General features: G+C 36.6%; 1 protein-coding gene across 3 annotated transcripts in view; it reads right to left on the bottom strand.

Annotated features, from left to right (window-relative positions):
- LOC144364932 (uncharacterized) overlaps positions 1-14,124 on the bottom strand; it is an 80,225-nt gene that overhangs the window by 32,215 nt on the left and 33,886 nt on the right. For all 3 annotated transcript variants that reach the window (XR_013423085.1, XR_013423087.1, XM_078015233.1), the window contains 2 exons: positions 5,801-5,926; positions 5,231-5,374 (listed from right to left, as the gene is read on the bottom strand). The gene's annotated coding sequence lies outside the window, so the exon portion shown is untranslated. The remainder of the gene's footprint in view (positions 1-5,230; positions 5,375-5,800; positions 5,927-14,124) is intronic.

The raw sequence follows: 14,124 nt of genomic DNA, 5'->3' as shown, positions 1-14,124 counted from the left end.
ACACAATGAAATTTACTCAGCATTAAAAAAGAGTAAAACCATGGCATTTGCAGTTAAATAGATGGCATTGAAGAAGATAATGCTAATAGAAGTTAGCCCCGTGCTGAATGTTTTCTATGATATAAGAGGCTGACTCATAGTGGGGTAGGGAGGGGGAGCATGGGATGAATAGATGAATTCTAGATAGGGAAGAGGGGAGGGAGGGAAAAGGAGGAGGCAGAGGATTAGCAAGGGTGGTGGAATGTGATGGACATCATTATCCAAAGTACATGCATGAAGACTCAAATTGGGTATCAACATACTTCATATATAAACAAACATGGAAAATTGTGGTATATATGTGTAATAAGAATTGTGATGCAAGAAAAAAAATAAAGTACATGTATAAAGGCATGAATTGGCATGAACATACTCTATATACAAATATATGAAAAATTGTACTCTATATGTGTAATAAAAACTGCAATGCATTCTTTTTGATTTTTTAAAAATACACTGTCATGTATTTTTAAAGAATCAATAAAATGGGAAAAAAAGAAAAAGAAAAGATTCTTAGAGGTGAATGAGAATACAGATATAATGTGTCAAAATCTCTGGGACACTATAAAGGCAGTTCTAATAGGAAAGTTCGTTATATGAAGTTCATTCCTTAAAAAAAAAAAAAAGTCAACAAATAAACGACTTAATATTATATCTCAAATCCCTAAAAAAAGAAGAACAAATCAACACCAAAAGCAGTAGAAGACAGGAAATAATTACAATCAGAGCTGAAATCAATAAAATTGAAACAAAAGAAACAATTAAAAATTGACAGAACAAAAAGTTGGTTCTTTGAAAAAAAATAAATAAAATCGATAAACCCTTAGCCATGCTAACAAAGAGAAGTAGAGAGAAAACTTAAATTACTAACATACATGATGAAAAAGAAAATATCATGACAGACACTACAGAAAAACACTACAGAAGATAATTAGAAATATTTTTGAAACTTGTACTCCAATAAAATAAAAAATATCAAGTCATCAACAAATTTATAGAGGCATATGATATGCCCAAACTAAATCAGGATGATATACACAATTTAAACAGATCAATGTCAAGCAACAAAATAGAGGACATCATCAGAAGCCTACCAACCAAGAAAAGCCCAAGACTTTATGGATATACAGACTTTTAAAGAAAAGCTAGCACCAATACTGATTACTACAAGACTTTTAAAGAAAAACTAACACCAATACTCCTCAAACTGTTTCATAAAATAGAAAGAGAGAACACTTCCAAACACATTCTATGAGGCCAATATCACCCTTATTCCAAAACCAGACAAAGACACATCAAAGAAAGAAAACTTCAGACCAATATCTCCAATGAATATAGATACAAAAATTCTCAATAAAATTCTCTGTCAAATTGAATACAAAAACATATCAAAAAGATCATGCACCATGATCAAATAGGGCTCATCCAAGGAATGAAAGCTTGATTCAACATATGGAAATCAATAAATGCAATTAATCACATTAATAGACTCAAAGATTAAAATCATATGATCATCTCAATAGATGCAGAAAAAGCATTTGACAAAATACAGCACCCTTTATGTTCAAATTACTAGAAAAACTAGGAATATCAGAAACATATCTCAACATTATAAAAGCTATCTACACTAAGCCCCAGGCAAATATCATTCAAAATGGAAAACATTGAAGGCAATCCCTCTAAAAATTGGAATAAGAAAGAATGCCCTCTTTCACCACTTCTGTTTAACATGGTTCATAAAATTCTAGCCAGAACAATTAGACAGATGAAAGAAATTAAAGGGATACAGATAGGAAAAGAAAACCTCAAATTATCACTAATTGCCAATGATATGATTCTATACCTAGAAGACTGCAAAAATTCCACCAGAAAACTCCTAGAACTAGTTAGTAAATGAATCAGCAAAGTAGCAGAATATAAAATCAACACCCATAAATCAAAGGCATTTCTGCACATCAGTGACAAATCCTCAGAAAGAGAAACTAGGAAAACCACCCCATTTATAATAGCCTCAAAAAATAAGTAATAAAAAATACTTAGGAATCAACTTAATGAAAGAAGTGAAGGACCTATGCAATGAAAACTACAGAATGCTAAATAAAGAAATTAAAGAAGACCTTAGAAGATGTAAAGATCTTCCTTATTCTAGGATAGGCAGAATTGATATTGTCAAAATGACTATACTACCAGAAGCACTATACAGATTCAATGCAATTCCAATGACATTCCTCATAGAAATAGAAAAAGCAATCATGAAATTCATCTGCAAAATAAGGGACCCAGAATAGCTAAAGCACTCCTTATCAAGAAAAGTGAAGCTCGTAGCATCATTATTCCAGACCTTAAACTATACTATAGAGCAACATTAACAAAAACAGCATGGTACTGACACCAAAATAGACCTATATACCAATGGTACAGAATACAGGACACAGAGACAAACCCACATAATTACAGTTATCTTATATTAGACAAAGGCACCAAAAACATATATTGGAGAAAAGATAGCCTCTTCAACAAAATGTGCTGGGAGAAGTGGAAATATGCATGTAACAAAATGAAATTAAACCTCTATTGTCACTATGCACAAAATTCAACTCAAAGGGGATCAAGGACCTAGGAATTAAACCAGAGACCTTGCACCTAATGGAAGAAAAAGTAGGCCCAAATCTCCATCATATTGGATTAGGCCCCAATTTCCTTAATAAGACTCCTAGAGTTCAAGAATTAAAACTAAGAATCAACAAATGAGATGGATTCAAACTAAAAAGCTTCTCAGCAAAAGAAACAATCAGTGAGGTGAATAGAAAGCCTGGGAGCAAATCTTCACCACAAGCACATAAGATAGAGCACTAATCTTTAGGATATATAAAGCACTCACAAACTTAACATTAACACCAAGAAAGCAAATAACCCAATCAATAAATGGGCCAAGGAACAGAACAGACACTTCTCAGAAGAGGACATGCAATCAATCAACAAATATATAAAAAAAATATTCAACATTTCTAGTAATTAAAGAAATGCAAATTAAAACTACTTTAAGATTTCATCTCCCTCCAATCAGAATGGCAGCTATTAAGAATATGAACAACAGCAAATGTTGGTGAGGATGTTGGGGGAAAGGTGCATTCATACATTGCTGGTGAAACTGCAAGTTGGTGCAGCCAATATGGAAAGCAGTATGGAGATTCCTTGGAAATCTGGGAATGGAACTACCATTTGATCTAGTTATCCCACTACTTGATCTATACCCAAAGGACTTAAAAACAGCATACTACAGGGACACAGACACATCAATGTTTATAGCAGCACAACTCACAATAGCTCAATTGTAGGACCAACCTAGATGCCCTTAAGTAGATGAATGGATAAAGAAACTGGTACATATACATAATGGAATATTACTCAGCAATAAAAGAGAAGAAAATCATGGCATTTGCGGGTAAATGGATGGTATTGCAGAAGATAATGCTAAGTGAAGTTAGTCAATCTCAAAAGTCAAATGCTGAATGTTTTCTCTGATATAAGGAGGCTGATTCATGGTGGAGTAGGGAGGGGGAGTGTGGGAGGAATAGATGAACTCTAGATAGGGCAGATGGGTGGAAGAGATAAGGAGGAAGTGTGGGGTTAGACGTGATGGTGGAATGTGATAATTATTATGATCCAAATTACACATATGAAGACATTAATTGGTGTGAATATACTTTGTATACAACCAGAGATATAAAAAATTGTGCTCTATATGTGTAATAAGAATTGTAAAGCATTCCAATGACATGCATACATTTTTAAAAATGGTTTAAAAAAAGAAACTGTGGTACATATACACAATGGAATGTTATTTAGCAATAAAAGAGAATAGAATCATGGCATTTGAAGGTAAATGGATAGACTTGGAGAAGATAATACTAAGTGAAGTTAGCCAATCCCAAAAAACCAAATGCCAAATGTTTTCTCTGATATAAGGAGGCTGAGTCATAGTGGCATTGGAGGGAGAACATGGGAGGATTAGATAGGACAAAGAAATAGAACTCTAAATAGGGCAAAGGGTGGGAGGGGAAGGCGGGTAGAATAGATGGTGGAATGAGATGGACATCATTACCCTAAGTACATGTATGAAGACACAAATGATGTTAATATACTTTGTATACAACCAGAGATATGAAAAATTGTGCTCCATATGTGTAAAATGAATTGTAATGCATTTTACTGTCATATATAACAAATTGAAACTAAAATTAATTAATTAATTAATTAATTAATTAGAGAGGAAAAGAAATGCAAAGGGAGAAAAATAGGAATCACCAATAGTGAAAAGAGGCAGTACTCAGAACACCAACCCCATCTTTTCACACTAATGACCATGGTCCTTGACACAAGGCTTAATTTCTGGTGGGCTTCTCCTGCCCATGGTACTGTGGATTGAATCCATGTCGTGTGCATGCTAGGCAAGTGCTTTACTGCCAGGTTATGTCCTCAGCATGATACTTAATTTTCCATATTCTTTCTCCACATCCATGTGCTTTGAGATATCTACACACAGTTCAGGTATCCATTTTACCTTCAGCAGATCCAACATTAAGAGATTAAGAAAAAGACTATGACAAAATGTTGAAATTAGGTCCCCTTATTTTTACTAGGCCTAGAATTCCTAGGCTTTGGAATTTTTAACCAAATCACCTACTATATTCAACAGAAAACTTGATGGCAGTTTTCAGCATATACCTTAGAAACTCCATGGACCAGACTGAACTCCATACCCTATCCTTCCTCCATTGCAATAATATTAGAAAATTCAAAGGAAAGTGTATGTTCATCCTATGTGTACTTAGGACTAAAAATCCAGACCTATAGAAATGGAAGACCTCAGGAAGGAAAGATGTTGATGTCAGGTTGTGAGAACAAGTACATGGAGTACTGCATACATGGCATACATTAAGGGTGTCTGAATAGCAGGCCACTCCCCTTGTGCTAGGCATGTGAGCTGCAGGCTGCTTATCCCATAGGGACAGCCCTGAGCATGAGGCCATGTGGCCATGTGTTGCAGTCCCTGTGCTTGCTCCATGGCCCACTCTTCGATTGGTCGCTGCAAGAACAGTTAGCAGAAACTGCATTGGTGGCTGCCTATAATCTGCTTAGCTACTGCCTCAGTATATATATGTAGTAACTATGCAAAAAAAAATCAGACCTGCTTCCTGCTTGGTCTCTGGAGGTCTTGATTAGTGACTCCACAGCCACACTCTCCTCCACCCTGTTCCATTTACCTCCTCGTTGGACAAGAGACAGCCCATGCATCAGGTTCCTCATTAGATTACAGAGTTGATTTGAGCACCTGAAAAGTAGAAGGTTTGAAATTCTTTTCTACTGGATTAAAATCCACATCAAAAAGGTATCAAATATCTAGCAAGACATCAGGTACAGGAGACGATATTTATAAACATGCACTGGGATGGAATTCTTGCTTTCTGTGGAGGTGCTGGTGCAGTCTGCAATTAAAGAAATGGTTTTCATGTACTTTCAGTATCAGCCATGACATGTCCAGCATTCTTTTAACAGGCTCATGTTCTTTTAGTAAAAGTAGGATTTCACAAAGTCTGTGGCAACAATCTTACTTCAACAAAACACCCAGGAATGGAGTTATTAGGGCTGAAATTTCCCAGCCAGAGTGGCATTCAGAAGGGTGTGGTGAAGGTTTCTGCATCCACTCACACTCTGGTTCCTACCACAAAGAGGACTTAACCACATGAATTGGACTTACCTTCATATACCAGGACTATATTTCCTCTTTTCCTTAAGAGTTTATTCAGCCAAACAAACATAGTGCTAGGTGAGAACAGCATATAACTGGTAACAGAGCATCAGAGTCCTTCTTCTTGATTTATTCCTGGAATGCCAGGGAAGAAAAATCACTCAAAGTCCACAATAAAGAAAAGATGCAAAGACCTTTGTCCTTACCTACTGTTCCAGTCTAGTGTTCATCAGAATAAACAGCAGTTACATCACTTGAATTAGAAGAGTAAAGTTATATGACATGATTTCAGGAAAATTTCTCTTCCTATTTAAAAACCAAAGAGTCACAGGGTTTTGATTATTGCCACAATGGAAAACCATCTTTTGATAGGTAGGTGTGGACATGCCTGGGGTCTAAAACACTAGCAGAAATCTCCTGAAAGGGCAGGACTTTGAGCTTGCTTTGTATTTGCTCTGATAATCCAAACTGAGAATTTTCCTGATATCACAGGGGCTATCAAGGAAGGAAGAAAAACCTAGCCTTAACTATCCTCACGAATTAATAATTGGAACACTGCAAACACTGACATGGAACATCATTTGGCAAGAAAGGTATATTCTTCAAAGCTAGCAGAAGAACAAGAATCAACCAATCAACCCCATTTTAATAGGGACCTCAACCTCCACTAAAATACAATTTTGAGGTTCCTAAACTACAATACAAACCTTCAATACTCTTAGGATAGTGCTGAAATACCATCTGCTATTATCTGTACATTAAGAATCGGACTATCTAGAAATTTGTTTTTATACATGAGAACCAAAGCTCCCTGGGAGCAAAATCCCCAAACATATGACAGGCTACTGAAGTTAGTTCATGGACAGAAAGCATTGAAATCTTGTTATACCATGGGTAAGTGGCAGATATGAAAGTGAAAAAATTAGGAGGGTTGAGCAAACAAGAGGCAGAAATAGGACAACTGCTTACTCATGGAGAATTTGAATCTATTCTTCTTCTGTTTGGTCTACCCAGGGTCTTGCATGAACCCTGTGCAGATGAGGGATCCCAATAATCTTATTAGAAAAGTTTTAAAGCCAACACTAATCTATATGATATCTTTGTATGAAGGTGAGGAAAAACAGGATAACAGAAGTCTGGGTAAAAGTGCTTATGATTTCAAACAATTATTCAGCAAGATATTGTTTCTCAACTCATCTATTAATACCCTAGAAAGCTTTCCTTTAACTAACTCCAGAAACAAGTAGTTATGTTTGTTCTCTAGATCTCATTCCTGCTCTCCTTCAAAGCAAACAAACAGCAGGAAAGCAGTGGAGCCTAGCAGCAGGAAACAGCCCTGGACATGGCTGCCTCTGTGACCACTGTCTTCACAGCAGCCTTGTCCCATGCCTCATGATCCCACCTGCAAAAGTGAGATGATGATGATAATCAGCGATACCTAATAACTAGGTTCTCCCAATGAAATGGATTGCAATAAGGGCTGAATGAAGGTTCTTGATTATACCCAGCCTTGGAGATGAGAGTTGTTAGAGACAATCACTGCCTGAATCAGGATTTTGGAGTAGATTACACAAGTGGTCATATTTAGGATGCACTTGGAAAGTAGAGTCAAATAGATTTGGAAATAGGCAGGGTCTTGGGGAGTGGGGAACCAAAAAGACTCCTTTATTTAAAAAAATAGTTTAGTGAAACAGTTGTCATTAGCTGAGAAAGCACTGGGAGATTTTATGAGCTATATTTTCTCCCTTTCCCAGAGTTCCTCTGAGTTTAAGACTTACTTCTGGGTTTAGGACCTCAGAACATTACTATATTTGGAGGCAGGCCCTTTAAAAATGCTTAAGTAAAAATGAGGCTGTGGCAGGTATAGTGGTACATGCCTATAATACCAGTGGCTCAGGAGGCAGAAGGATTGCAAGTTCAAAGCCAACCTCAGCAACGGCAAGGCACTAAGCAACTCAGTGAGACCCTGCTTCTAAATACAATATAAAATAAGGCTGGGGATGTGGCTCAGAGATTGGGTGTCCCTGAGTTCAATCCCTGATTCCAAAAAAAAAAAAAATGAAGCTGTTAGTGTGTTAGTGTCCATCCTAATACAATATGACAGGTGTCCTCATAAGAAGATGGTGTTTGGATACACAGAGAGACAGCAGGGATGCATGTGCATAAATGAGGTCCCCTGTGAGCACGGAGGCAATACTCTGGGAGCCAGGAACAGAGGCCTACAAAAAAGACAGAGCTGCTGCTACTTTCATCTTGAACTTGTAACTTCAAACCTGTGTGAAAAAAAAAAATCTGCTGTTAATTTTACCCAGACTATAGATTTTTTTCGGCATTTGTTTCAGACTAAGATGATTAAAAAATAAGAATTAGGATGTAGAAGGCAAGAATTCTACTGATGACAGCTAAGTATAACACATGTATTCAAGAGAAGTGGGTTATGTGAGGTCTGCAATTCACCTTAAGGCACCTCACCTGCTACCAAGGTCTTGCTTATTGCTTCAACCATATCCTTCCTACCTGACAGTCTTACCTGTGGGTTCTTCCTTAACCACTGTTTTGGTTGTGTGTGGTGGGGTCACAGGTGATATTTTTCTTTCATACTACACTAATTGCTTTCACTCATTGCTAACTTGGGAGAAGGTCAGACAAAGGCCTAATCGGAGTGATATTTGAAAGAATCACAAAGCCAGTGAAAAATTGCCAACAGCATTTATATTCCCCTTTAGAATACATCTATGATTATGCCGGAGAAAAAAATCCATCAGCCTGGAAACCTGTGAATGTCATGTTATCTACAGAAAAACCCATTGTTTAAGAGATCTTCCTGCAATAGGTCTGCATACTACAGGAAGGGCCAGAAGACTGGACAATGGGCCTATTTTTAAGATTTCCAGTCACAAGCCTGGGGCCTTAGTTCAGTAGCAGAGCGGTTGCCTAGTATGCTTTTGAGGCTCTGGGTTCGATCCTCAGCACCACATAAAAATACACAAATAACATAAAGGAAATCTGTCCATTTAAAACTTAAAAAAAAAAAACAAACAGATTTCTAGTCACATGGCCATCCCTGGTATATCTCCAACGAAGCTGTCCTCAATTTACCACGAACTCTGAATTGAAAGGAATCACACACACACACACACACACACACACACACACACACACACACACGATCTAAAATGATAAGATGCAGCTAGTGAGACTGATCAATCTAGATCTTCCATGAAAAGGATGAGCAGGTAAGTACCTGACACAACAGAATAAGCACAAGGTGAAAAGAGGTAAATAATGCAGATATCCAAGAGGACTTGTTGGAAACACAATACCTTTTAATCAAATTTTGAAGTAAAAATTTTACAATCTAATGAAACATAGAATCAATGGAGACTTGTAAGATTCAATAAAGTAGTTCATTCTAATATAACCAATAGCTCCAGTTTCAACCTCTGGCTTAGTGTCCTGACTTGGATTTACAAAGAGCAAATTTTCACTGTGTCCTGAAGTACAATCAGCAGACATTTATAATCCTTTGCGTGATATCTCTTGTGTACAGGGAAACATCCTCTGGGAATGGGAAGGCATCCAAGACCTTCCTTTTTGGCAGAATTAAGTATAAATACTCGTCATACGTAGATGTTAGACATTCCACACGATTAGTACACAGGCTGAGGGGAGGTCCTCATGAGGAAACACTGGACACAAGGGAGGTTAGCAGTTAAAAAGAAAGTCTGGCACAAAATGTCTGTGTGACAAGGTCAGAGAAGTAGATGGTGAGGGGTTCTTCCACCACTGATGCCATCTACTCCTGTTCTGTACCCACCAGAGGTTGAGCTCTGAACAAGCCAGAGCTCCGAACAAGTCCCTCACAGACCACCTCCTGGAGGACGCCCACCCATACCCACCCACCCTGCTGATGGTGGAGATGACAATGAGGATGAAGATGAAGGTGGTGATTCAGAGCAGGGACCACCCCAAGGTGGCAATCCTCCTCGTCCTGATGACCAACAAGGACATCCACAAGAAGCAGCCCATCAGCATCTAAAAATGACCACAACTGTGAAGGAACAAACCCCAAATCTGTCAGTTTATATCTCTAAGTTGTTATATTTTGAATGTTCAAAATGGCAAAAATATCTAGGGTGAAGTATATTCCATAAATAAAGGATCATTTTCAAGCCATGCAGTTTTTTAAAACTACATAAAACATGAGGTGATTGCAATCTTGGTGCCGGAATGGTGCCTGCTCTACTGACTTTCTGCCCAAGATCATTTGACCTCTTCTACTCAGACCTCTACATGATTATCAGAAAATAACATATTTTATAATGATCAACATAGCAATGTTTAGATTTTCCAAAAAATTTTGCTTTCTATTTAGATTGATCATGATACAATAGAACAATCTCCAAATAGAACAATCCAATAAGTGCAATTTTAAAAGTCCTGCATTAATAACAACATTTGGTATTATAAGAGGTAAAATTATTTGGATTTTAAAAATGATTACTATAGAATAAAAATTAGATATCCAAACAAAACTTTCATTGCTGTACAAAATGCTAAATTTAATTCTATAGTCTATTGATGCAAAGAATTTTAAGATCTATACCACATTTTCCTAATTGGGATTTTGAAACAATAAGCATAATTCTTAAGCAGATTACTACAACGTTTGCTCAAAGGACAAGCTCCCTTTTGCCAAGAACTCTCTTCTTTAGGTTAGTTGAAGGAATTTCCATTATAAATTCTTGAAAAGCAGTTCTAAACATGATTTAAAATGTCTTACTTCCCTCCCTGTCTCTTGACTTTTTCTTTATGTGGTAAAGACATGTGCACAGAAAAATGTTCTTTTGACAGAAGTTAATAAATTTAGTTTCCTGCTTAAATGATAACATTTTGTATGTTTGACTTTCTGTCTGGCATACTACATAATGTTTCTGTAGTTACGAATCCAAACAAACCAGCCAACTAGAGCATCCCAGCGTTCAAATCAAAATTTTGGACACAACCCTATTTATTCTGGATGATGCTCAATTCTACACATAGTTCAGGGAAGACACATCCATAAGAATATCCAAAATGTTATGTTACCGAACTCTAACATGTGATTGTGCTCTGTTGGATAATACTATCCACATCTACAAAATACCGAAGTCAGGTTGTGGAGACCAATTTGCTTTTGCTGCCACAGTAATTCACAACCATCATCTTCGAGATTTCCAAGCTGTTCTAGAATAAGGAGTAGTCCTTTTTTTTTTTTTAATCTGGTGGCTTAAAGTAGGAATAAACAGGTTCTGCTGGATACTCAGCATCAGAATTTTCTGCCATCATTTTCAGCTTTTCTTCAATGGCTTTAATCTTTGCTGTGACACATAGGTTAGACTGAGTAGGCTCAGTGCTTGAGGAAGGTTCAAGACTGATTGGAAGAATCTTGTCATTTTTGTTATGATTGTATCTCTTTACTTGAGCCCATCATACCACCAGCTTCTTAGACAGTGCCAGCTTGCCTTTGAGACACTGGATGGCTTTTTCTGCTTCCTGCTTAGTTTCAAAGTTAACAAAACAGTACCCTCCAGGCTGTCCCTCCAAAGCACCTGACTTGTGGAAGAGGAAGTCAAACTGCTTCATCTTACCAAACTTCTGGAGGAGATAGGGGAGGTAGTATTCTGTGATTTTGGGGTCCAGGTTGCCAATCCATAATCTGTGCCCTTGCTATAGAGAACTGAAAGGATGGATGCGTTCTCCAAGGGAAGAGTTTTGGTTTCTGCTTCTATCAATCTCTATGAAATACTGGTGGCCTCAACGTTGTATCCTCAGCTCATGCCCCAAAAGCAGGTCCTAACTCCGGGTCTGACGGACGTCTAGCTCCATCCGCTTCAACACCCAAGTAGAATTTATTGTGATATATACTTAAGAATGCACATGACGTCATTTGGTCAGTTTCATTCTGCAGTTCCTCCCCTTTCCCACTCCCTTCTCTATCTGCCTTCTTCTACTCCACTATTCTCCCTTCTATTTTCAAGACATCTCTCCCTTTTTAAAAAAATTCTGTTTTTCTCTCTAGCTTTCACATGTGAGAGAAAACATTAAATCCTTTACATTCTGAGTCTGGCTTATTTCATGAGGTATGAAATTACCCATTTCTATCCATTCATCAGCAAATGACATACAGTCCTTTTTTTGGCTGAGTAGAACTCCATTGTGTATATATCACATTTTCTTTATCCATTCATCTGATGGTGAACACTAGGCTGGTTTTACAATTCAGCAATTGTGAACTGTTCCACTATAAACTTTGGAATGCATATATCACTATAGTATCCTGAGTTTAACTCTTTTGCATAAATACCAACATGGGATGGCTAGCTCATATGGTGCTTCCATTCCTAATCTTTTGAGGAATCTCCTTACTGCTTATTAAAGGGGTTGTACTATTAATAATATTGTGTAAAATATCTACTTGTACTGTTACTGAGTACTGTTGTACACTTTCTGAGAGTGGCATAGAAAGTGATTGTTAGCACACTGAAAAGTCTCATTGTTCTATAATAAAAACCCACACATGAACAAATTTGTATTAGCAAATTAATGTGTTTTATATAATTATTTAGATTACTTAGATATTTATCATATATGCATTATTGAACTTCACTGATCAAAATCCTAAAAACTGAAGGTCTGAATGAATAATGAAAAATATTCTAACAGACATATCATAAATAAAATTATTGTTAAAAAGTTTACACTTTTATCTTTCTCCCACACCTTTGCTTGTTCTTAACAATTATGCTTAGACTGCTTATGAAAATTTTATGATATTTGATGAAGGTAGCCATCATCTCCATTAGTTTTCCTGCTAAATGTGTGTATAGCATTTTCCTGTTTGGCAGTCATCATCAGAGTGGGACTCTTAGAAAAGTTTATAGGTCCTTATTGTTATCCTTGAGAATTAAGCTGCTGTTTGTTCCTTAGCATAAACTTCTTAAGACAGTATGTGGGTACTTTCTGATATGGGGAAATCTTCTTTTACATGGGAATTTTATGTCCTCCTTTAAAGGTAAAGAAGGAAGGTCAAAGTACCTCTGCAGTGATGCAAGTCTAGAGTTGTCTCCAGTACAGAATTGATATTCTGCTTTTGAGCAGATTCAGAGAGGCAGGGGGAATGCTCCTACACTGATTTTTCACAATTTTCCATAAAAAAATAAATGAATAAACTCTATGTAAAACTGCATGTCAGTGACTTCTCATTTGACCTTTGTTGTGACAGTGGTACATGAAGTATCAGAAATCACATTTCCATTCTCACAGCTGTCCTTTGGTTGAACACAGAGTTGTGTGCTCTTATACTGTGCTCATATGACCCTGGAAGGTGACCAGTAAGAATAAACAACCATTCACATTAAATCAAAAAACCGAAATAGTCTTGTCTTCTAAAGTTCTACACAAGTGACATGAACTTGAAGAGCATTTTGGTAATTTTTATATTTCTGAGAATACTTAATTAACATAAGTTTATTATATCATCATATATTATCATAATAACTGTAAATAATAAAAATAGCCAACAACAGAGGACTGCTTTAATAAGTTACAAGGCATACATATATGGGATGTTACATAGCCATTAAATTTTTGTTTTTTTTTTTCAAATTTTGATTTGTTATATATGACAGTGGAATGCATTACAGTTCATATTATACATATAGGGCACAATTTTTTATATCTCTGGTTGTACACAAAGTATATTCACACCATTCATGTCTTCATTCGTGTACTTTGGATAATGATGTCCATCATGTTTCACCATAATTTTTAACCTCATGCCCCCTCTCTTCTCCTCCCACCCCTTTGCCCTATCTAGAGTTTGTCTATTCATCTCATGCTCCCCCTCCCTACCCCACTATGAATCAGCCTGATGCTGGTTGTTTTAATGAATAATAATAATAGCCATTATTGGGCCTGGGATTGTAGCTCAGTGGTAGAGAGCTTGCCTGGCAGGCATGAGGCACTGGGTTCGACCCTCAGCACCACATTAAAAAAATAAAATAAAGATATTGTGTCCATCTACAACTAAAAATATTTTTTTAAAAAAAATAATAATAGCCATTATTTATCAGGTGGTTAGTATGTGACTAATACTGTTAGAACACTTCATAAACTAAACTTCTTTTTAAGGTCATATTTGTTGAGATATAACACATATGGTACAATTTGCCCTATTTAGTTTTATAGTTATATGAATTTTGACAACAAAAATATAAAAAATGACAACATATATATTCATATGGATATATAGTACTACAGTCAAGATACAGAATATTTTACCTTGTTTCCTT

Source organism: Ictidomys tridecemlineatus, chromosome 6, assembly GCF_052094955.1.
Source record: "Ictidomys tridecemlineatus isolate mIctTri1 chromosome 6, mIctTri1.hap1, whole genome shotgun sequence".
NCBI lineage: Eukaryota > Metazoa > Chordata > Mammalia > Rodentia > Sciuridae > Ictidomys > Ictidomys tridecemlineatus.
Note: the sequence above shows the minus strand (reverse complement) of the source record. Positions and strands in the feature narration are given on the sequence as shown.